We start from the raw sequence: 23,645 nt of genomic DNA on the forward strand, positions 1-23,645 counted from the left end.
ATTGGGGGAGGGCCTGCCTGGCCGAGGCGGTAAAGGCATGCTCGGTTCGCCCAGAAGAACGTGTGTTCGAATCCCCGCCAGGAAGTCGTAAAATGTAAGAAACGGGATTTTTACTTCCGGAGGTGCACATGGCCCTCAGCCTACACCAAAAATGAGTACTAGGTTAATTCCTGGGGGCAAAGGCGGCCGGCGTGGAGCTAACCACTCTACCCCATCAAGTGCCGATGTTACGGTTAGTGGAAGCCTTTACCTTCCAGCCCTCCAAGGGCCCTCATGGCCTGTACGGAGATGACTTTGCTTTGCTTTGAGTGATTGGGGGTTTAAATGAGACAATGGAGTGGGTACGTGGGAAAATGAGAGTGAGATTTGCAGATCATAATGGGTGGGTAGGAGATAGGGATCTACGTTCAGATTGCCTTTACTTGAACCGCAATTGTACATATAAGTTATGGGGTTTGTTTAGAATAGTTATAGGGAAGTACATTCAGATAAATGGGGTGGACTAGGGAGCAGTGATGGCAGCATAGGAAGCATGAAGTCAAGTTAGGACGACATAAAATGGTTAAACTGTAGAAATGTTGTAAATAAAGGAAAATAATTAAGTAATTTGATACACGAGGGTGGAGTCACAAGTCATGGCAAGTATTTTTTTCTCGCGAACAGGAGACAACACGGAAAATCTAAGATATGCATTTGGAAATATAGGGCATGCACTCATGCATAGTGCCTGAAGACAAATTCTGACTTCAGGAGATTCTCGTAGGAAAGTGACTGAACACAGGCCATTGGTAAACATTACTTTATTATGGTATAGATAGCAAATACACAAGGCTACGTACGAATGACAGGTCTCCACTGGTTACAGACCTTCGAAATAATCACTCAAGGCTTCCACTGTGCGTTGCCAGCGGTGGGTCAGGCGCTGAATACTAGTCGCTGCATGGGTATCGCTAACGTGTGACACCTCTCTCAGAAATACTGTTACGATGTCCTCTTTGTTAGCAAATCGTTGTCCACGTAATGGCTTCTTGACTTTGGGGATTAGATCATAGTCACATTGGCTCAGATCAGGCGAATAATGCGGGTGTGGAAGAACCTCCCATCCCCACCGTTGTAAGCGACGCTGAACGATGGCTGCTGTGTGAGCTGTCACGTTATCGTGTAGGATTATGGCGTTGTCCAAAAGATGTGGACGTTTGGTTCGCACTGCATGGCGCAATTGGTACAACAAATAGGAATTGTAATACACTGCATTGACAGTGTGCCCCTCACGCACTGGATGACACACAAGAACACCTTAAACATCGTATGCCAGGATTACCACAACCTTATTGGACGACTTATTTTGTCGAACCTTGTGTCTCCGTGGTGAACCCTGACGACGCCATTCGCTTGACTGTCTCTTCAGTTCAGATTCATAAGCACGTGCCCATATTTCATCGACTGCAATAATGCGATTCAACATGGCTTGTCCTTCTTGCTGGAACCTCTCCAGATTGATGCGACATGTTTCGTAACGAGTCCACTTCAGTACCTCAGTTAAGTGACGTGGCATTTCTGCAGCGGAGAACTGCTATTTTAATATACGATCGTTGCTCCTGTTTGTTGACTTCCATTTTGCGACGCTCTCACTCACACACTGAACATGGGGGCATGCTTAGACCCACACTGTTGTTTACATACACCATCTAGTGGCATCATACGCAAGTACATACCGTACGTTTCCAAATGCATATCTTAGCTTTTCCGCGTTGTCTCCTGTTCGCGAGAAAAAAAATAGTAGCCATGACTTATGACTCGACCTACGTATATATATACTAGCAAGATACCCGTGCTTCGCTACGGTATTAAACTGAAATTTATATTTGAATGCTTATTGTTCTATATATAATCCGCCTTAATTCGCGATCTGACTCTTTATCTGATAGAATCCGTCAAAATAGCGATCTGACTCGTTTTCTAATAGATTACAGCAAGTTTCCACCCATTTTTCAATCTTTCTTTCCAGCAATCGATTTCGTACTTCTTGGGTGCCTTGGCGGTACTGAACCGGCTGCCGGAATGCAATCGTAGTCATTACCCGTCCAGGACCCGTTTCCAGCACGGTCCGCACATTTTGACGACGGTCCAGAACATTATTATTATTATTATTATTATTATTATTATTATTATTATTATTATTATTATTAGATATGTTCTGGACCCCACAGCAAGATGCAAGACCGCTACTGGGCGGTAAATTACATCTGCTGCCGTTGTCATTGTTGAGAATGTGACCAGCGCCATTGTCGCGCGTAGGCAAGTGTGCGGGATTGCTGGCCATACGAATGACGTAATTCCGTGCATTATTGAACTTATTATAGAGGTGAAAAATTCGACGGTCAATCTCATTCCTATCGTTTATTTCAAATGTGTTTAAATTTTTATTTATATGCCAGGAGAATCTACTGCAATCTAAGAACGTTCTCCGAAGAAAAAGATGGCTCTTGAAAACGAACCCAGGAAAGATTAAAAATGATTGGTTTATGATCAGAATAAGTACATCGAAAATCTACAGCCTGTTTCCAGTCATTCGACAGGGTATGGAATGGAATGAATAAAGACCCCATCTAGCGGCGACAATAGGAATTATGTCGGGCGCCGAAACCTGTCGCACTCCGCTGGGGCATTGATTAATGGATGACAAATGAAATGAAATGATATTGGACAGTGTTACTGGAATGAATGATGACAGGGAAAACCGGAGTATGCGGAGAAAAACCTGTCCCGCCTCCGTTTTGTCCAGCACGAATGTCACATGGAGAGACCGGGATTTGAACCACGGAACCCAGCTGTAAGAGGCCGGTGCGCTGCCGCCTGAGCAACGGAGGCTCCTTATAAATACATTATGAACAGTAAAATAAGTTGGTCTCCCCTCTTTTTACACCCCAAAGCCGTTAAGTTTATTTACCCCCCACCCAAAAAACTAAAAGAAGGCGTGTTTCTTTATGTTTAAAGGATATTCCAAACACCAATGTTCACGTCTATTACCTTCAGTTTTCAAATTAAAATAATTAACTTTTTTCACTTTCACACTCCTCCACCCCCCCAAGTGAATTTTCGGCAAAAAAATACTTCTTTCTTTAATAGTAAAGGATCTTCTAAATACAATTATCACGACTGTTACTTCTTCAGTTTTTGATTTATGTGTCCTCATGAAAGGAATTCAACTCCTTTTCACTCACGTCTCCCAAGATGCACCCCCCCCCAACAAAACGGGCTTTTCATTGTCTTTAAAGGAGATCCAAATACCAATTTTTACGTCTGTAGGCCCTAACAACTTTAGTTTTTATTAGATGTAAGTATTCTCATACAATTAAGTCAATTAATTTTTCAATTCTATCACCCCCCCCCCCCATTCATTGGATTTTCCGAGAATACGTGTCCCTTTACTTTTAAAGCAGATTGCAAATATCAAATTTCACGTCTATAACATCATTTTTTAGATAATGTAGCCTAATTAAAAGAATTCAACACCATTTTCAATCACTTTTAACACCCCACTCCACCTAAGTGGTATTTCCGAAAACTAAAAATACACGTTTCTTTACTTTTAATAGAGATAAAAAATACCATTTTCCACGTCTGTATCATGTTAAGTTTCTTGAGATATACTGTATAAATTCTTAATTTAAAATGTCACCCCTTTTAAGTTCCCCTTAAGAGGAGTTTCCAAAAACAAATCACCTATGTTTCTTTACATTTACAGGAGATTCCAAATGCCACTTTTTACGTCTGTAACATTCTACGTTTCTCAGATATTCTGTAGATATAGTCTTTCAAAAAATTCACCCCAATATGTCACTCCTGTTTAACTGCCTTTAATTGGATTTTCCAAAAAGAATTTTTTTTAAAATACGTGTTCCTTTATTTTTAAAGGAGATTCTGAATATCAATTTTTGCATGTGCAAACTTTTAAAGTTTTTAGATATAGATACACTCATTTTAAAAATCCCCCCTTCTCACCCCCCACACTATTTGGGCATTCCAAAAGCAAAAAAATATTGTTTTATGTTTAAAGGAGATTCCAAATACCAATTTTCAGGTCTGTAATATCTTCAGTTTCTGAGATATATGTATCCTCATTAAAGGCATTCAACCCCTTTTTCACCCCTCTTATTGGGATTTTCCGAAAACAAAAAATACATGTTCCTTTTTTAAAGGAATTTCCAAATTCCAATTTTTACATTTGTAAACTTTTAAAATTTTAAGACGTAGATAAACTCATTTTAAAAATTCACCCCTCTTTCACCCCCCATTTTTTGGATTTTCCAAAAACGAAACAATACCTGTTTCCTTATTTTTAAAATAGATCCCAAATACCAATTTTCAGGTCTGTAATATCTTCAGGTTCTGAAATATAATTAGCCTCATTAAAGGCATTCAGCACATTTTCACCATTTTCCACCCTTCCTATTGGGATTTTCTGAAAACAAAAATATACTTGTTTCTTTATTTTTAAAGGAGATTCTAAATACCAATTTTTACATCTATAAACTTTAAAAGTTTTGTGATATAGACACACTCAATTTAAAAAATCACCTCCTTTTCACCCCCCAGTTAATTGGATTTTCCAAAAAAAAAAAAAATACGCGTTTCTTTATTTTTAACGGAGATCCAAAACACCAATTTTCAGGTCTGTAATATCTTCAGTTTCTGAGATATGTCATCATGAAATGCATTCAACTCCTTTTTCACCCCTTTCCACCCCTACTATTAGTATTTTCCGAAAACAAAAAAATACGTGTTTTTTTAATTTTTAATGAAGATTGTAAATACCAATTTTTACATGTGTAAACTTTCAAAGTTTTGAGATATAGATACACTCATTTTAAAAATTCACCCCCTTTTCTCCCTCCCATTAATTGGATTTTCCAGAAACAAAAAAATACGTGTTTCTTTATTTTTAAAAGGGACCAAAAGTACCAATTTTCAGGTCTGTAATGTCTTAAGTTTCTGAGATATAAGTACCGGTATCATCATTAAAGGTATTGAACCCCTTTTCACCCTTTTTCACCCGTCCTATAGGGATTTTCTGAAAACAAAAAAATACGTATTCCTTTATTTTTAAAGAAGATTCTATATACCAATTTTTACATTTGTATACTTTTAAAGTTTTGAGATATAGATACACTAATTTAAAAATTTCACCCCCCTTTTCACCCCCTTAGCAATGGAATATCTAAAAATCCTCTCTTAGCGAGCACCTACATTTCAATATGAATGTATCTCCAAAATTTCATTTCATTATGTCCAGTAGTTTTGGCTCGGCGATGATGAATCAGTCAATCAGTCAGTCAGGACAAGCTATTTTATATATATAGATTACAGGATATTGTAAAAGGAATTGAATCATGGCTGAGAAACTATATTATGGATGCGGGAATGTTCGCACGGAAATGGAGTGTTTGTCGTAGAGACAGGTGCGGAACTATGGGAGGGGACTCTTTATACTGATGAAAGAAGAATTTGTAAGTTACGAAAATGTTAAGGATGAGGAACAAGAAATTCTAAATGTAAGACTCATCTCTAAAAACGATAGGCAACTTGATGTTTTTGGGGTGTACAGACCTGGCAAGGCTGGCGCTGACGCTGATGCAGAATTATTTGATGCGCTATGTGGGAAACAACAAAGAAAAGAACGTTATCGTAGCGGGTGATATCAACTTACCAAATGTTAACTGGGAATGGAAGGCGAACTACAGAAAACATGACCAACAAATTGTGATGAAATTATTATGGGAAGGACAGCTGAATTGGAAAGTGATACAACCAACTAGAGGGAAAAGAAATATTCTTGACGAGGTGCTGATAAAAGATGACGAGCTTTATAGGGAATCTGTAGTGAAAGATGGTATAAGTGATCACGAAGCTGTCTTTATCGTAGTTAAAAATAAAAGCGCTGGAAAGGAATCTCTGTGGCTGAAAAAAGAGGAATGGGGAAATAAAAAAAATGTGATCAATGAAAAAACGGTAAATAAAATTCTAATCAGCCTATGGGACGGATTTTCAGCAAGTGTTGAACCCATAATTCTACGTAAGTTCAAAGGTTCAATGTTGAGGAGTGTAGAAACAGGTATGTACCTTTATAAGTGGTAAGGAATAGTAAGGACCCATTATATTACAACAGGGAAATAAAGAGATTAAGAACGAAGTACATATTAGAAAGAAATAGAGTTGGGAATGGTTGCGGGAGAAATTGGAGACTGAGTGAACTCACTAGGAAATTGAATTCAGCGAAACGTTAGCTAAGGATAACATGATGACAAACATAATTGGCACCCATATTAATTTAGGGAGCAGTGGAAGGATATGTATAAATACTTTGAGGCAGAAAGAGGTTCCAGGAAGGACATTCCAAGGATCATTAATGAATAAGGAGAGTGTATATGCGAGGACTTACAGAAGGCAGGAGTATTCAGTCAGCAACATCTAAAGCTTGTTGGATATAAAGATAATGTCCAGACAGAGGAGGCGATTAATAATGGCAAAGTAGTGAAATTTACCTTTGATAAAAGGATACATTTATGAAAAGATACAAAAGTTGAGAACTAGAAAGGCAGCTGGGATTGATAAGTTATCTGGGGATATATTAAAGGCTATGGGTTAGGATATAGTGCCATATTTGTAATACTTATTTGATTACTGTTTGCATGAAGGAGCAATACCAAATGAATGGAGAGTTGCAGTAGCAGCTTCACTGTACAAGGGACATGGTGATAAAAATAAAGCGGATAATTACAGGCCAGTCAACTTGACATGTGTTGTTTGTAAGCTCTGGGAAAGAATTCTTTCTGATTAAATTAGACACGTTTGCGAAATTACTAACTGGTTTGACAGAAGGTAGTTCAGGTTTAGGATAGGTTATTCCAGCGAAGCTCAACTTGTAGGATTATAGCAGATATTTTAGATTCAGGACGTCAAATGGACTGTATCGTAAACGACCTATCCAAGGATCTTGACAGGGTAGATCATGGGAGATTACTGACGAAAATGGGGGCTATTGGACGCGACAAAAGAGTGGTTGAATGGATGGCTATTTTCCTAGAAAACTGAATTCAGAGAATTAGAGTAGGTAGAGTGTTATCTGATCCTGCAGTGTTTAAGAGGGAGGCCCCACAGGGCAGTAATTTTGGACCGTTATATTTTCTTATTTGTATAAATGATATGAGTAAAGAGCTGGAACCATAGATAAGGCTATTTGCAGATGATGTTATACTGTCTAGAGAAGAAAATGAGTTGCAGGATTTAGAGTGATTGTAGAGAGACTTAAACAATGTTATGAGATGGACATCAGATAATGGTATGAATGTAAATGGGATGAAAAGTCATGTTGTAAGTTTCACAAGACGAAAGGTACTCTCAGTTTAAATTATTGTGTTGATGGGGTGATGGTACCTCGTGGGGAACACTGTAAGGACCTAGGTGTTAATATAAGGAATGATCTTCATTGGGGTAATCATATTAACGAGCTGGTTAAGAAAGATTACAGATCTCTTCACGCGGTTTTGCGAGTATTTCGAGGTTGTAGTAAGGATGTAAAGGAGAGGACCGCAATTAGTGTATGGTCCAGGACTAATCCATACGAGAACTGGAAAAAAAATCAAAGGAAAGCAGCACGATTTGTTCTGGATGATTTCCGACAAAGGAGTAGTGTTACAAAAATGTTGCAAACTTTGGGATGGGAAGACTTGGGAATAAGGAGACGAGATGTTTGACTATGTGGTGTGTTTCGAGCTGTCAGTGGAGAGTTGGCTAGGAATAACGTAGGTAGACGAATAGGCTTGAGCGTAGCTTTTAAAAGTAGGAAAGGTCATAATATGAAGATAACGATGCAATTTAAGAGCACAAATTTTGGCAAATATACATTTATAGTAATAGGAGTAGTCTAAGGGACTGGAATAAATTATCAAGAAAATTATTCGATAAATTTCCAAGTTCTTTGAAAATGTTTAAGGGAGGGCTAGGTGAACAATTGATAGGTAATCTGCCACCTGGGCGATAGCCCTAAATGCAGATCATTTAAGATTTATAGATTGAATATTGCTAGAACTAATGATTAATGCAGACTTCGAATACATCTGTTTACTCGTTGCTTATATGAGCAATTGAAGTAAAATATTGATCCTGAAATAAATGAAACAAGCACAACTGTCTCAGAAATACTAAAGGAAACTCATTTTCCTTCTGTCACAAGAATGTTAGTAGTAGTTCCCTGCTTGGTTCCTTGCGTCACTTCGGACTCTTCTTTATTAATGACTAGTAAGATACCCGTGCTTCGCTACGGTATTATTCTGAAATTTATAATTGAATGCTTAACGTTTTATATATAACCCGCCGAAATTCGCGATCTGACTCGTTTTCTGAAAGAATCCACCAACATTCGCGATATGACTCTATTTTGAGAGACTGCGGCAAACTCCCTCCCATTTTTTCAATCTTTCTTTCCAGCAATAGATTTCGTACTTCCCGGGCAAGGTTCAGGTATTCCACCCGGTCAGTTGGGTCCCTAAACCTTAGCCATCTTTTCCTTTAACAATTTTTAATATGGATCAAATCCTTGAGGATTAGGCGTGGTGTCATCTTGAGTGCCTTGGAGGTACTGGACCCCCGGCCGGACTGCATTCGTAGTCATTACCCGGCCAGGACCCGTTTCCAGCACGGTCCGTATATTATGACGACGGTCCAGAACATTATTATTAGGGTGGGTGATATTAGTTGAATTTCGGTTATTATTATTATTATTATTATTATTATTATTATTATTATTATTATTATTATTATTGATGTTCTGGAATCCACATCAAGATGCAAGACCGCTACTTGGCGGTAAATTACATCTGCTGCCATTGTCATTGCTGACAATGTGACCAGCACCATTGTCGCGCGTAGGCAAAGTGCGCGGGATTTCTGGCGATACGAATGATATACTTCCGTGAATTATTGACCTTATTATAGAGGTGAACAATTGCACGGTCAATTCATTCCTATCGTTTATTTCAAATGTGTTTAAATTTTTATGTATATGCCAGGAGAATCTACTGTAATCTAACTTTAAGTTCTCCAAAGGAAAAGATGGCTCTTGAAAACGAACCCAGGAATGATTAAAATGATCGGTTTATGATCAGGATAAGTGCATAATTAACAGTAAAATCAATTGGTCTCAACTTCTTTTTCACCCCACCGCCATTAATTTGATTTACCCCACCCTCAAGAATAAGAAGGCGGGTTTCTTTATGTTTAAGGGAGATTCCAAATACCAATCTTCACGTCTGTTACCTTCAGGTTTGAGATATGTGTACCCCCATAAAAATAATTCACTTCTTTTCACTTTTTCACACCCCCCCCCTCAGTGAAATTTCCGGCAAAAAACTTGTTTCTTTAATAGTGAAGGTTCTTCTAAATACAATTATCACGACCCTAACACCTTTAGTTTTTGGGATATGTGTCCTCATAAAAGGAATTCAACTCCACCCCGCCCCCCAGGATGATTTCACCCCAAAAATGCGTTTTTCTTCGTTTTAAAAGGGATTCAAATACCAATTTTCCCGTCTGTAACAACTTTAGCTTTTATTGGATGTAGGTATCCAGATACAATTAATTGAACTAATTTTTCAATTCTTTCACCTCCGTCCCCACCCCCTCCTTCATTGAAGTTTTCGGGAATACGTGTTTCTTTACTTTTAATGCAGATTCCAAATACCAATTTTCACGTCTGCAAAATATTTCGTTTTTGGATTATGGTATCTTCATACAAATATTTCAACTAATATTTCAATTTCCCTCCCCCACTTTAAGTGGATTTCCGAAAACAAAAGCTACGCATTTCTTTACTTTTTAAGGAGATTTCATATACCAAGTTTCACGTCTGTAACATCTTCAGTTTTTGAGATATCAGTATCCTAATTGAAATAATTCAACCCCATTTTCAGTCACTTTTATCCCCCATCCAAGTGGTTTTTCCGAAATCAAAAGATACATGTTTCTTTACTTGCAATAGAGATGAAAAATACCATTTTTCACTTCTGTAATATGTTACGTTTTGAGATATACTGTAGAAAAGCTGAGTTCAAAATTTCACCCCCTTTTAAGTTCCCCTAAATGGAGTTTCCAAAAACGAATCACCTGTGTTTCTTTGCTTTTACGAGAGATTCCAAATACCAGTTTTTACGTCTGTAACATTTTACGTTTGTGAGATATACTGTAGTTATATCCTTTCTAAAAATTCGCCCCAATTTGGCACTCCCGTTTAACCCCCATTATTTGGATTTTCCTAAAACAAAAAATATGTGTTTCTTTAATTTTAAATGAGATCCCAAAAACCAATTTTCAGGTGTGTAATATCTTCAGTTTCTGAGATATAAGTATCCTCATTAAAGGCATTCAACCACTTTTTCACCTTTTTCACTCCTCCTATTGGGATATTCCGAAAACAAATAAATACATGTTTCTTTATTTTTAAAGGAGAATCTAAATACCAATTTTTACATCTGTAAACATTTCATGTTTTGAGTTATAAGTACACTCATTTTAAAATTTCACCTCCTTTTCACCCCCATTAATTGGATTTTCCAAAAAACAAAAATATACGTTTTTCTTTATTTTTAAAGGAGATCCCAAATACAAATTTTCAGGTCTGTAATATCTTCAGTTTTTGAGATATAAGTATCCTCATTAGAGGTGTTCAACCCCTTTTTCACCCCCCCCCCCCTATTGGGATTTTCCGAAAACAAAAAAATACGTGTTTCATTATTTTTAGAGGAGATTGTAAATACCAACTTTTACATCTGTAAACATTTAAAGTTTTGAGATATAGATACTCTCATTTTAAAAATTCACCCCCCTTTCACCCCTCAATTAATTGGATTTTACAAAACCACAAAAATACGTGTTTGTTTATTTTTGAAGGAGATCCCAAATAAACATTTTCAGGTCTGTGATATCTTCAGTTTTTTAGATATAAGTCTCCTGATAAAAGGTGTTCAACAAATTTCCCCCCGTTTTTCACACCCTTAATGGGATTTTCAGTACTGTGATAGCAATAATATTCTCTTTCAGTGGTGATATGTCCGCAGTCAAGAAGCTTTAGTTGTTTCATTCTAGGGACTTGCGGTACAATCGTGGACAGTCCTGATACTCGTCTGTGGGTCTGGATGGATGTATTTGTATTCAACTGGGTGGGAGGGAAAGTGACAATGACCCGTACCAGGGCCGAAAGGGAGGTTTTACCTGCGAGTTGGCATGTTTTCCAAACGATTATTTAAAGCTCTTGTAACGTACAATATTATATTTCATACCATGTTGAATTTCCTTATTTTTAGTTAAAATTGTGCTGAACACAGTTCAAGGCCTACCCTTCCAAAATTACATTCAGTCCAATTTCCACATTATTTTGGAGAGCGTAAACAAATGAAATTTGACATAAAATATATTAACCAACGCCCCAACAGTCGTGTGGAGTAAAATGAAATCAACCATGGCTCACATCGGATAATTTACCCACTCTTCGCCCTAACACTCATGTGGCTTGGTAAATCCCGCTGCAACGCTCAAAGGAGGATTTAAATCCTGGATGGCAGAGCCTCGACTCGAACTCGGGCTATCAGAATGAGATGCTGGAAAACGGCAGCGGCTCGCAGGGTATCTTGGCAGCTGAAGATCAGACTTGATTAACGCAACATGGCACGGCACTTTCCTCTCCAATCTTCCTTCCGTCACCTGCCTTAGTAACCGAGTGGATTAACTCCCGCTCTACGACTTTATTGGTCGCCACATACAGCGTGGTTTGTCCCCAAACCCTCCACAGATTTGAGGAATAGTAACTTCAATAGTTTCGGGCTGCCTAGACCAATCCTTGGTCCAAATGAATTCATATAAACTCACAACAGCGATAGTTTTTTAAACTGATGTTTTCACGGCCCGTATTAATATTTGTGTTTTTGCGGTGTCAGAGAAATAAAATGAAGGAATTCTTTAGGTTTAGTGAAGGCTATGCTCGCATCCTGAGTAGGGAAACACTGCGAATCTAAGGACGATGGTTGGAACTTGAAAATTACTTGACCGTAGGTATACTGATAAAATGGTGTTCTTGTTCGTCGCCAGACGGCTCAATATGTGCTATTGTACTGCGAGTATGAAGTGATGTCACCATCTTAGCTCATTCAACATGTTTCATGTTCACACGCCTATATAATAGAAAAATAAAATCATGTACAACGGAAGAGGGATACATACACATGGATAGATCAGAGATGAAGATAAACAGAAAAGTAAATATACGAGGGCGAGTCAATAAATAAGTCGCAAAACTGAATCGAGGCAAAAATAATCAAAGTAACTTTCTGACATTTATTTCAGTTTTCTACATATTCACCCTGTACATTCAGGCACTTATCCCATCTCTTCATAAGTCCTTGAAAGCCAGCAGCAAAGAAGTCTTTTGGTTGCTGTCGCAGCCAACGTGTAACCTCACAGATTATCATCTGTATCAAAATGACGGCCAACCAAATGATTTTTTAGGGGCCCAAACAAATGAAAATCACTGGGGACTAGGTCAGGACTGTACAGTGGATGTTCCAAGCGTGCAATGTGGTTGCAGTTGACACCTCCGCAGGACGACCAGGACGCTCCCCATCTCTGATGCTTTTCCTTCCATGGTTAAGCTTCTGGATCCAATTGAACACAGCTTTCCGTGAGAAACAGTTTTCACCATAGACGGGATGCATTTCGCGATGCACTTCTTCTGTGGACAGTCCTTTGGCCCACAAAAAACGTACAACTGCATGCTGTTCTTCTCGTGTACAGTGTACAGCCTCTGACTGACTGAGTGCCTGCGAGATGTCGTACGACAAGCATATATACGCTGCCATCTACTGGCAGAACTTGGGCGCGTAATTTCAAATGGTATAAGGCACACACATGTTTGCGACTTATTTATTGACTCACCCTCGTATTAGTAACACATGCGCAGAAATGATGAATATGTTACACTGTAATAGTACATGTATCACCCTTCCGCATTATTTGTATTATTGGGTCTATTCTATGTTAAATTATTCATTTAATATATTAAATGTAGAAGCTGAAAAGTTGTCCGTAGTAGATAGTATACCGTGTAATACAGCCCCCTTTCCAATGTAGTTTTATGACAGTCGCAAAATTAATTCCGTCCTGAGAACATCTGCCCCTCCGGTATGCTCAGACAACACAACCGGATATCTTGGTATTTACCGTCTCACCAAGATAGGACGCCGTGAAATTATTCTTTCTTTCTTTCCTTCTTTATTTCTTAACATGTTTACCATCCAGGGGTTGGTTTCTCCCTCAGACTCAGCTAGGTTTACCACCTCTACTGCCTCAAGGGCAGTGTCCTGGAGCGTGAGACATTGGGTTATGGGATACAACTGAGGAGGATGATCAGTACCTAGCCCAGGCTGCCTCACCTGCTATGCTGAACAGGGGCCTTATGGGGAGGATGGGAAGATAGGAAGGGATAGACAAGGAAGAGGGAAGGAAGCGGCCGTGGCATGAAGTTAGGTACCATCCTGGCATTTGCCTGGAGGAGAATTGGGAAACCACGGAAAACCACTTCGAGAATGGTTGAGGTATGAATCGATAATATGAATCTGACACACCGGCGAAACACTAAATGGATATTGTGACCGCAGTTGATAAAGGCGGGGCGGAGAGGGCGGCGAGGGCGTACTTTTGAGGTGGGAGGTTCGAGTCCGGGGCGAAGATTCCATATTTTTGAAATACTTGTTCAATACGTACCGCAAGTAATGTATGTTCAGTATCCGCTTTCATGCAAATTGTGTGTGAATGAATGTGTGTGTGGCCCTGAGAAGGGCGAATTAGTTAGCAGGTCGGACACATACGGACCGGAAATTATGGGAACACAAATTCCCTGACAATGTTTTATCGCAGCAAATGCTCGATGTGATGACTGTTTGGTTTATGCACATTCGGGCCCAGTGTCCAGTAGATCGTCTTGTGCGCTGAAGCATTCCCGGTATAATTGCTCGGCAGGCGTCCGAGATGAGTTGCCGAAGCTGGTCGGGGTTTTTGCGGCGCTTGACTGTAAACGATGTTCCTCAAATGCCCCCGCAAGAAGAAGTCTAACGGCGTTAAATCCGGTGATCTGGCGCGCCAAGAAACAGGGCCTCCTCGTCCTATCCATTTCCCTGTCCGTCCTTCGTTCAGTTGGTTACGAACGGGCAAAGTCGAATGTGGTGGAGCTCCATTCTGTTGCAACCACATCGTCAAACGATCGGGCAAGGGCACATCCTACAGCACCAGTGGGAGTTCCTGACGCAGAAAGTGCAGGTAGCGTGGGCCCGTCCAATGGTTCTCAAAGACATAAGGTCCAATCAGGCGATTCCGAAAGATTCCATACCGCACATTCACTCCCCATCGTACTTGATAGGCCATCTGTCGCACCCATTGAGGATTGTCCGGACTCCAATAGTGCATGTTGTGGCGACTGACGTTCCCATTATTGTGGAAGTGCGATTCATCCGAGAACAAGATAAGCGATACGAATGCTACGTCATTGTCCAGCCTGCCTAATAGCCACCGACAGAACTCCATTCGAGCTTCGAAATCCCGCGTACGGAGCTCTTGGTGTAGCTGAAGATGGTATGGGTGAAATTTATGTTCATGCAATATTCACCAGACGGACGGCTGGCTGGTGTTCACCTGTTGTACAGTCGCCCTTGTACTGATGTGTGGAATATTATGAGCTGCCTCCAGAACGGCCTCTTACGTTTAACGCGATGTAACGGGCCTATCGCGGACTGTCGGCTGCTTGGAATTCACGCTTGTTATCCTAAGGAGTCTTTCAACACGGCGGAATGTCGTAGCAGCCGGGTGTCGCCTGTCGGGATACCATTCCTGGTACAGACGTAGCCTCGCATGCGTTTTGTCTTGCTTCTCCATAAATTAGGAGCATATCAACATATTCCTTTGTGGAAAACATGCCGAATGACAGCAGAGATTACATTCAAGCCCTAACCAGTGTAGTATGCGCAGGGCACAAAGTGAATAACAGCATCGTTCTACTGTTTGAATATGACAATCGTGGGCCTGTGATTACGTACTCAAACACCATACCGATGCAAATATATTTGAATCATGCCGGTCTCGATCTGCCGATGGCAGATTCCGTCGATTGCTAGGCTAACGCCAAACCACATCCGCTACGCTACACTGCTGGAAACATGCTGGTAGTACGACGAGAGCCGAGTACATACGCCATTCGATTCGGTGTTTAAGACATTAATTACTTCACTGTTACCTAGCTTTATGTATTGATTCCCCTCTTCTTTACACGCGGTCATGGGGCACGACACATTAACATAGTTACATGGTAAAAGGACGTTGCTACATGATTTCAATGCGTCATGTTTTGCGAGAGGACGATATATCTGTATGTAGGGTTCAGAATCTTGTGCTCACTGGTCATTAGTACCATACAGTACGCCTGCAGGGGAAGCCACCTTATAACCATGTCGCACGTTACTTGGGTTGCATAAAACTACATTGGAAGGGGCGGCTGAATAACACGGTATATGTGACCAGTATTTGAGTTAAACAAGAGCTATTTACAGAAGACAAACGTAAAATAGGAAATTTAAGTGGGTCACTTCTGCGACTACGCTCTTAGCCAGGACAGTTGAATCAGATTATCAGCTACGGACTCAGGGTTACTTTTACCGAGTTCTATAATGACAGATGCTTCTCGGACAATGAATTGTTTGATCAAACAAACCTTTGTTCTTTACAATGTTTTTAACTTCCTGTACTGAATGAAAACAGTACACGTATTGTGATATACGGTAGTGTTTCCGCTTTAGCGTCGAGACAAGATTCACAGCAATCACTAAAGTGGTACATTACGTGGCATCCGATACCTGACTTCGGCTGAAGTGGCAATCCTCATGTTTTCGGGGCAGTTGGAACTGCGAGCACTCTGGTGCTCTCCGCAAGACTCTCTGTCCGAGTAGTCCGCTCTCTTTTAAATAAAATACGGAAGGTGCAGTTAGGATGAATTTATTTCCGTAATTTTATTTAATACTAGCAAGACACCCGTGCTTCGCTACGGTATTATACTGAAATTTATAATTAAATGCTTATTGTTTTATACATAATCCACCAAAATTCCCGATCTGACTGGTTATCTGAGAGAATCCGCCAAAATTCGCGACCGGACTCGTTTTCTAATAGATTACGGCAAGTTTCCTCCCATTTTTTAATCTTTATTTCCAGCAATAGATTTCGTACTTCCCGGGCTAGGTCCAGGTATTCCACCCGGTCAGTTGGGTCCTTAAATCTTTGCCATCTTTTCCTATAAGAATTTTTAATATGGATTAAATCCTTGAGGAGATCCGGCGTGGTGTCCTCTTGGGTGCCTTGGCGGTACTGAACACGCGGCTGGACTGCATTCTTAGTCATTACCCGTCCGCGACCCGGTCTGCACATTTGACGATGGTCCAGAACATTATTATTATTATTATTATTATTATTATTATTATTATTATTATTATTATTATTATTATTATTATTATTATTATTATTATAGATGTTCTGTACCCCATAGCAAGATGCAAGACCGCTACTTGGCGGTAAATTACATCTGCTGCCACTGGCATTGTTAACAATGTGACCAACACCATTGTCGCGCGTAGCCAAGTGTGCGGGATTTCTGGTGATACGAATGACATATTCCATGCATTGTTGACCTTATTATAGAGGTGAACAATTGGACGGTCAATGTCATTCCTATCGTTTATTTCAAAGGTGTTTAAATTTTTATTTATATACCAGGAGAATGTACTGTAATCTAAGAACGTTCTCCGAAGAAAAAGATGGCTCTTGAAAACGAACCCAGGAAAGATAAAAAAAACGATCGATTTATGATCAGAATAAGTACATCGGAAATCTACAGCCTGTTTCCAGTCATTCGACAGGGTCAGGAATGGAATGAATAAAGCCTCCATCTGGCGGCGGCAATAGGAATTGTGCCAGCTGCCGAAGCCTGTCGCACTCCTCTGGGGCAATGAATAATGAATGACAAATGAAATGAAATGATATTGGACAGTGTTGCTGGAATGAATGATAAGAGGGAAAACCGGAGTATCCGGAGAAAACCCTGTCCCGACTCCCTTTTGTCCAGCACGAATGTCTGATGGAGTGACCGGGATTTGAACCACATAACCCAGCTGTGAGAGGCAGGCGCGCTGCCACCTGAGCAACGGAGGCTCCTTATAAGTACATTATGAACAGTAAAATCAACTATTCTCACCTCCTTTTACACCCCACCGCCATTAAGTTTATTTACCCCCCCCCCCCCTACAAAAAATAACAGAAAGGCATGTTTCTTTAAGTTTAAAGGAGGTACCAAACACCAATGTTCACGTCTATTACCTTCAGTTTTGAGATATAAGTATCCCCATAAAAATAATTCACTTTTTTTCACTTCCTTTCACACTCCTCCCCCCCCCCAATTGAATTTTCCGGCAAAAACCTTGTTTCTTTAGTAGTAAAGGATCTTCTAAATACCAATTATCACGACTCTAACTTCCTCAGTTTTTGATTTGTGTGACCTCATGAAAGGAATTCAACTCCTTTTCAATCCCGCCCCCAAGATGATTCCTCCCCCCCCCCCCCCATAAAACGCATTTTCTTTGTTTCTAAAGGAGATCCAAATACCAATTTTCACGTCTGTAACAACTTTAGTTTTTATTAGATGTAAGTATTCTCATACAATTAAGTCAATTAATTTTTCAATTCTATCAACCCCCCCTCCTTCATTGGATTTTTCGAGAATACGTGTTTCTTTACTTTAAAGCAGAATCCAAATATCAAATTTCACGTCTGTAACATCTTCATTTTTGAGATATCATTAGCTTAATTAAAATAATTGCATTCAACCCATTATTCACCCTTTTACACCTCTCCTATTGGGATTTTCCGAAAACAAAAAATACACGTTTCTTAATTTTTTAAAGGAGGTTTTAAATACCAATTTTTACATCTGTAAACTTTTCAAGTTTCAAGATGTAGATACACTCATTTTAAAAATTATCCCCCTTTTCACCCCCATATTTGGATTTTCCAAAAACGAAAAAATACCTGTTTCTTTATTTTTAAAGTAGATCTGTAATATCTTCAGGTTCTGAAATAAAAGTAGCCTGATTAAAGGCATTAAACTCATTTTTCACCCTTTTCCACCCTTATTACAGTATGAGGATTTTCCGAAAACAAAAAGTACTTGTATCGTTATTTCTGAGGGAGATTCTAAATACCAATTTTCACATCTATAATCTTTAAAAGTTTTGAGATATAGATACACTCATTTTAAAAATTCACCCCCTTTTCACCCCCCCATTAATTGGATATTCCAAAAACAAAAAATACGTGTTTCTTTATTTTTAAAGGAGATCCCAAACACCAATTTTCAGGTCTGTAATATCTTAAGTTTCTGAGATATAAGTATCCTCTTGAAAGGCATGCAACCCGTTTTTCCCCCGTTTTCACCCCTCCTAATGGTATTTTCCGAAACAAAAAATACGTGTTTCTTAATTTTTAATGAACATTCTAAGTACCAACTTTTACATCTGTAGACTTTCAAAATTTTGAGATATAGATGCACTCATTTTAAGAATTCACCCCCCTTTTTCACCCTCCCATTAATTGGATTTTCCAAAAAAAAAAATACGTGTTTCTTTATTTTCAGAAGAGATCAAAAGTACAAATTTTCAGGTCTGTAATATGTTCAGTTTGTGAGATATAAGTACTGGTATCCTGATTAAAGGCATTCAACCCCTTTATCACCCTTTTTCATCCCTCCTATTGGGATTTTCTGAAAACAAAAAAATACGTGTTTCCTTATCTTTAAAGGCGATCCTAAATACTAATTTTTACATCTGTAAACTATTAACGTTTTGAGATATAGATACAATCATTTTAAAATTTCACCCCCCTTTTCACCCCCTTAGCAATGGAATATCCAAAAATCCTGTCTTAGCGAGCACCTACATCTTAATATGAATGTATCCCCAAAATTTCATTTCATTATGTCCAGTAGTTTTGGCTCGGCGATGATGAATCAGTCAGTCAGTCAGTCAGTCAGTCAGTCAGTCAGTCAGTCAGTCAGTCAGTCAGTCAGTCAGTCAGGACAAGTTATCTATATATATATAAAATAACTTGTCCTGACTGACTGACTGACTGACTGACTGATTCATCATCGCCGAGCCAAAACTACTGGACATAAAGAAATGAAATTTGGGGGATATATTCATATTAAGATGTAGGTGCTCGCTAAGAGAGGATTTTTGGATATTCCGTCGCTAAGGGGGTGAAAAGGGGGGTGAAATTTTAAAATGAGTGTATCTATATCTCAAAACTTTAAAAGTTTACAGATGTAAAAATTGGTATTTAGAATCTTCTTTAAAAATAAAGAAATACGTATTTTTCTGTTTTCAGAATATCCCAATAGGAGGGATGAAAAAGGGTGAAAATGGGGGAAAATGGGTTGAATGCCTTTAATCAGGATACCGGTACTTATATCTCAGAAACTGAAGATATTACAGACCTGAAAATTGGTACTTTTGATCTCTTTTAAAAATAAAGAGGCACGTATTTTTTTGTTTTTGTAAAATCCAATTAATGGGAGGGTGAAAAGGGGGTGAATTTTTAAAATGAGTGAATCTATATCTCCAAACTTTTAAAGTTTGCAGACGTAAAATTTGGTATTTAGAATCTTCATTAAAAATAAAGAAACACGTATTTTTTGGTTTTCGGAAAATCGCAATAGGAGGAGTGAAAAGGGGTGAAAAAGGGGTTGAATGCCTTTAATGTGGCTACTTATATTTCAGAAACTGAAGATATTATAGACCTGAAAATTGGTGTTTGGGATCTCCTTTAAAAATAAAGAAACACGTATTTTTTTGTTTCTGGAAAACCCAATTAAGGGGGGATGGTGAAAAGGGGGTAATATTTTAAAATGATTGTATCCATATCTCAAAACTTTTAAAAGTTATAGATGTAAAAATTGGTATTTAGAATCTCCTTTAAAAATAAAGAAACACGTATATTTTGTTTTCGGAAAATCGTAATAGGAAGGGTGGTAAAGGTTGAAAAAGGGGTCGAATGCATTTCATGAGTCTACTTATATTTCACAACCTGAAGATATTACAGACCTGAAAATTGGTGTTTGGGATCTCCTTTTAAAATAAAGAAACACGTATTTTTGTTTGTGGAAAATCTAATTAATGGGGTGGGGTTGAAAAGGGGGTGATTTTTTTAAATGAGTGTGTCTATATCTCAAAACGTTTTAAGTTTATAGATGTAAAAATTGGTGTTTAGAATCTCCTTTAAAAATAAAAAACACGTATTCTTTTGTTTTCGGAAAATTCCAATAGGAAGGGTTTAAAAGGGTGAATAATGGGTTGAATGCCTTTCATGAGGCTACTTATATTTCAGAACCTGAAGATATTACAGACCTGAAAATTGGTATTTTGGGTCTACTTTAAAAGTAAAGAAACACGTATTTTTTCGTTTTTGGAAAATCCAAATATTGGGGGTGAAAAGAGGGGGTGAATTTTTTAAAATGAGTGTGTCTACATCTTAAAACTTTAAAATTTACAGATGTAAAAATTGGTAGTTAGAATCTCCTCTAAAAATAAAGGAACACGTATTTTTTTTGTTTCCTGTAAATCCTAATAGGAGGGGTGTAAAAGGGTGAAAAATGGGTTGAATGCCTTTAATGAGGATACACATATCTCATAAACGAAAGATATTACAGAACTGCAAATTTGCATATGGGATCTCCTTTAAAAATAAAAAAACACGTATGTTTTAGTTTTTGGAAAAGCCAATTAATGGCGGTTAAACAGGAATGACAAATTGGGATGAACTTTTTGAAAGACTATATCTACAGAATATCTTGGAAACGTAAAATGTTACAGACGTAAGGAGTGGGTGTAAATCTCCTGTAAATGTAAAGAAATATAGGTGATTTGTTTTTGGAAACTCCACTTAAGGGGAACTCAAAAGGGGTGAAATTTTAAAATGAGAATTTTTACAGTATATCTAAAAAAACTTAACATGTTACAGAAGTGAAAAATGGTATTTTTTATCTCTATTAAACATAAAGAAACGTGTACTTTTAGTTTTCGGAAATACCACTTGGTTGGTGGGAGGGGGGGGGGTAAACGTGACTGAAAATGGTGATGAATTCTTTTAATTAGGCTACTGATATCTCAAAAATGAAGATGTTACAGACGTGAAATTTGATATTTGCAATCTGCTTTAAAAGTAAAGAAACACGTATTCTCGGAAAATCCAATGAAGGGGGGGGGGGGGGGTTGAAAGAATTGAAAAATTAATTGACTTAATTGTATGAGAATACATACATCTAATAAAAACTAAAGTTGTTACAGACGTGAAAATTCGTATTTGGACCTCCTTAAAAAACAAAGAAGAACGCGTTTTGGTGGGGAAACCATCTTGGAGGGCGGGAGTGTAAAGGAGTTGAATTCCTTTCATGAGGACACATAAATCAAAAACTGAAGAAGTTGAGTCGTGATAATTGGTATTTAGAAGATCCTTTACTATTAAAGAAACACGTATTTTTTGCGGGAAAATTCACTTAGGGGAGGGGGGAAGGAGTGTGAAAGGAAGTGAAAGAAAGTGAATTATTTTTATGGGGATATTTACATCTCAAACCCGAAGGTAATAGACGTGAACATTGGTGTTTGGAATCTCCCTTAAACATAAAGAAACAAGCATTCTTTTAATTTTTTTGGTGGGGGGGGGGGCTTGGCGGTAAATAAACTTAACGGCGGTGGGGTGTAGAAGGAGGTGAGACCAATTGATTTTACTGTTATTAATGTTAAGGATCCTCCGTTGCTCAGGCGGCAGCGCGCCGGCCTCTCACAGCTGGGTTCCGTGGTTCAAATCCCGGTCACTCCATGTGGCATTCGTGCTGGACAAAACGGAGGCGGGACAGGTTTTTCTCCGGATACTCCGGTTTTCCCTGTCATCAGCCATTCCAGCAACACATAATAATAATAATAATAATAATAATAATAATAATAATAATAATAATAATAAATAATAATAATATTCCGGACCGTCGTCTAATGCGCGGACCGCGCTGGAAACGGCTCCTGGACGGGTAATGACTAAGAATGCAGTCCGGCCGCGGGTTCAGTGCCACCAAGGCACCCAGTATGACACCACTCCGGATCTCCTGAAGGATTTTATCCATATTAAAAATATTATAGGAAAAGATGGCAAAGATTTACGAACCCAACTGACCGGGAGCAATACCTGAGCCTAGCCCGGGAAGTACGAAATCGATTGCTGGAAAGGAAGATTTTAAAATGGGAGGAAACGTGCCGTAAAATCATAGAAAACCAGTCAGATCGGGAATTTTGGTGGATTCTCGCAGAAAACGAGTCAGATCGCGAATTTCGGCGGATTATATATCTAAAACAATAAGCATTCAATTATAAATTTCAGTATAATACCGTAGCGAAGCACGGGTATCTTGCTAGTTTTATATATATAGATGTTCCTAAAAATAATGTTCTTAGAAGGAAACCCTAATTTAATTTTATCGATTGCAAATGTTAAAACATTTAAGCTCTTTAAGTCTTTAGGCTTTTTCAATCTTGAAATTACCAGCATTTCGCCCCAGTGTAACAGTGGGCTCATCAGTTGGAATGCTACACCTTTCTAAGACGCCGGCGCTAGTGCGCCGTTGGGACACCACTGCAAGCCTCCTGTGTAGAACAATGCAGTGACGATGCACTGGGGGAAGCATGTGCCTCCACTTGAATAAATGCCTGCTTTTGGCCCTCCGGAAGGGCACTGAGCTAACCTCTTCCTCCCATTTACAAGGGAATTGTTTGGATTGGATCAGGCAAATTTCAATGGCACTTACGTGACTGATCAATAAACGTATCGTACACTAAATTTAACCCCTTAAGCGGGGAGCACGGTAAACACTAGCTCACTCTCAGGTGGGGAGCGATTTCCCTGATTGAAGAAAATATTTAATTACTTGATTAAAAACAATCTTAGACTAAAATGAACTATTGAAGGGCCAAAAGAGAAATATTTACTTGAATATAATGTATTTAATACTTGAAAAATTTTATTATTTTAATTTTTCAATACTTTGTGCAAAATCGTACTAAGTGCTTTCACACTGTGATATCGAGATTGCTTCTTCCTAACAGCAAAGCTCTGGTTTTTGTTTATACAATAACTTTCACCTGAATATTTTAGGCAGTTTACTATCAATGTCTGCCTGGAAATAAATGTTTCTGTATGTGTAAATTGTAGATTTACAAAGTTTACATATATTTCAAAGATGTGCAATCGAATAAATTATAATACTGATGAAATTTTCTGTTATGTTGGTTAGCGCTTTCGTTGATGATGATGATGCTTGTTGTTTTAAGGGGCCTAACATCGAAGGTCATCGGCCCCTAGCGCTTTCGTGGGATCAAGTTTATATAGCCTCCCTACAATTACTAAGTGACATAAACGGACTACATTACACTACAATACAGGTAATATTTACAGTATTTACA

Source organism: Anabrus simplex, chromosome 2, assembly GCF_040414725.1.
Source record: "Anabrus simplex isolate iqAnaSimp1 chromosome 2, ASM4041472v1, whole genome shotgun sequence".
In the NCBI taxonomy this organism is placed as follows: Eukaryota; Metazoa; Arthropoda; class Insecta; order Orthoptera; family Tettigoniidae; genus Anabrus; species Anabrus simplex.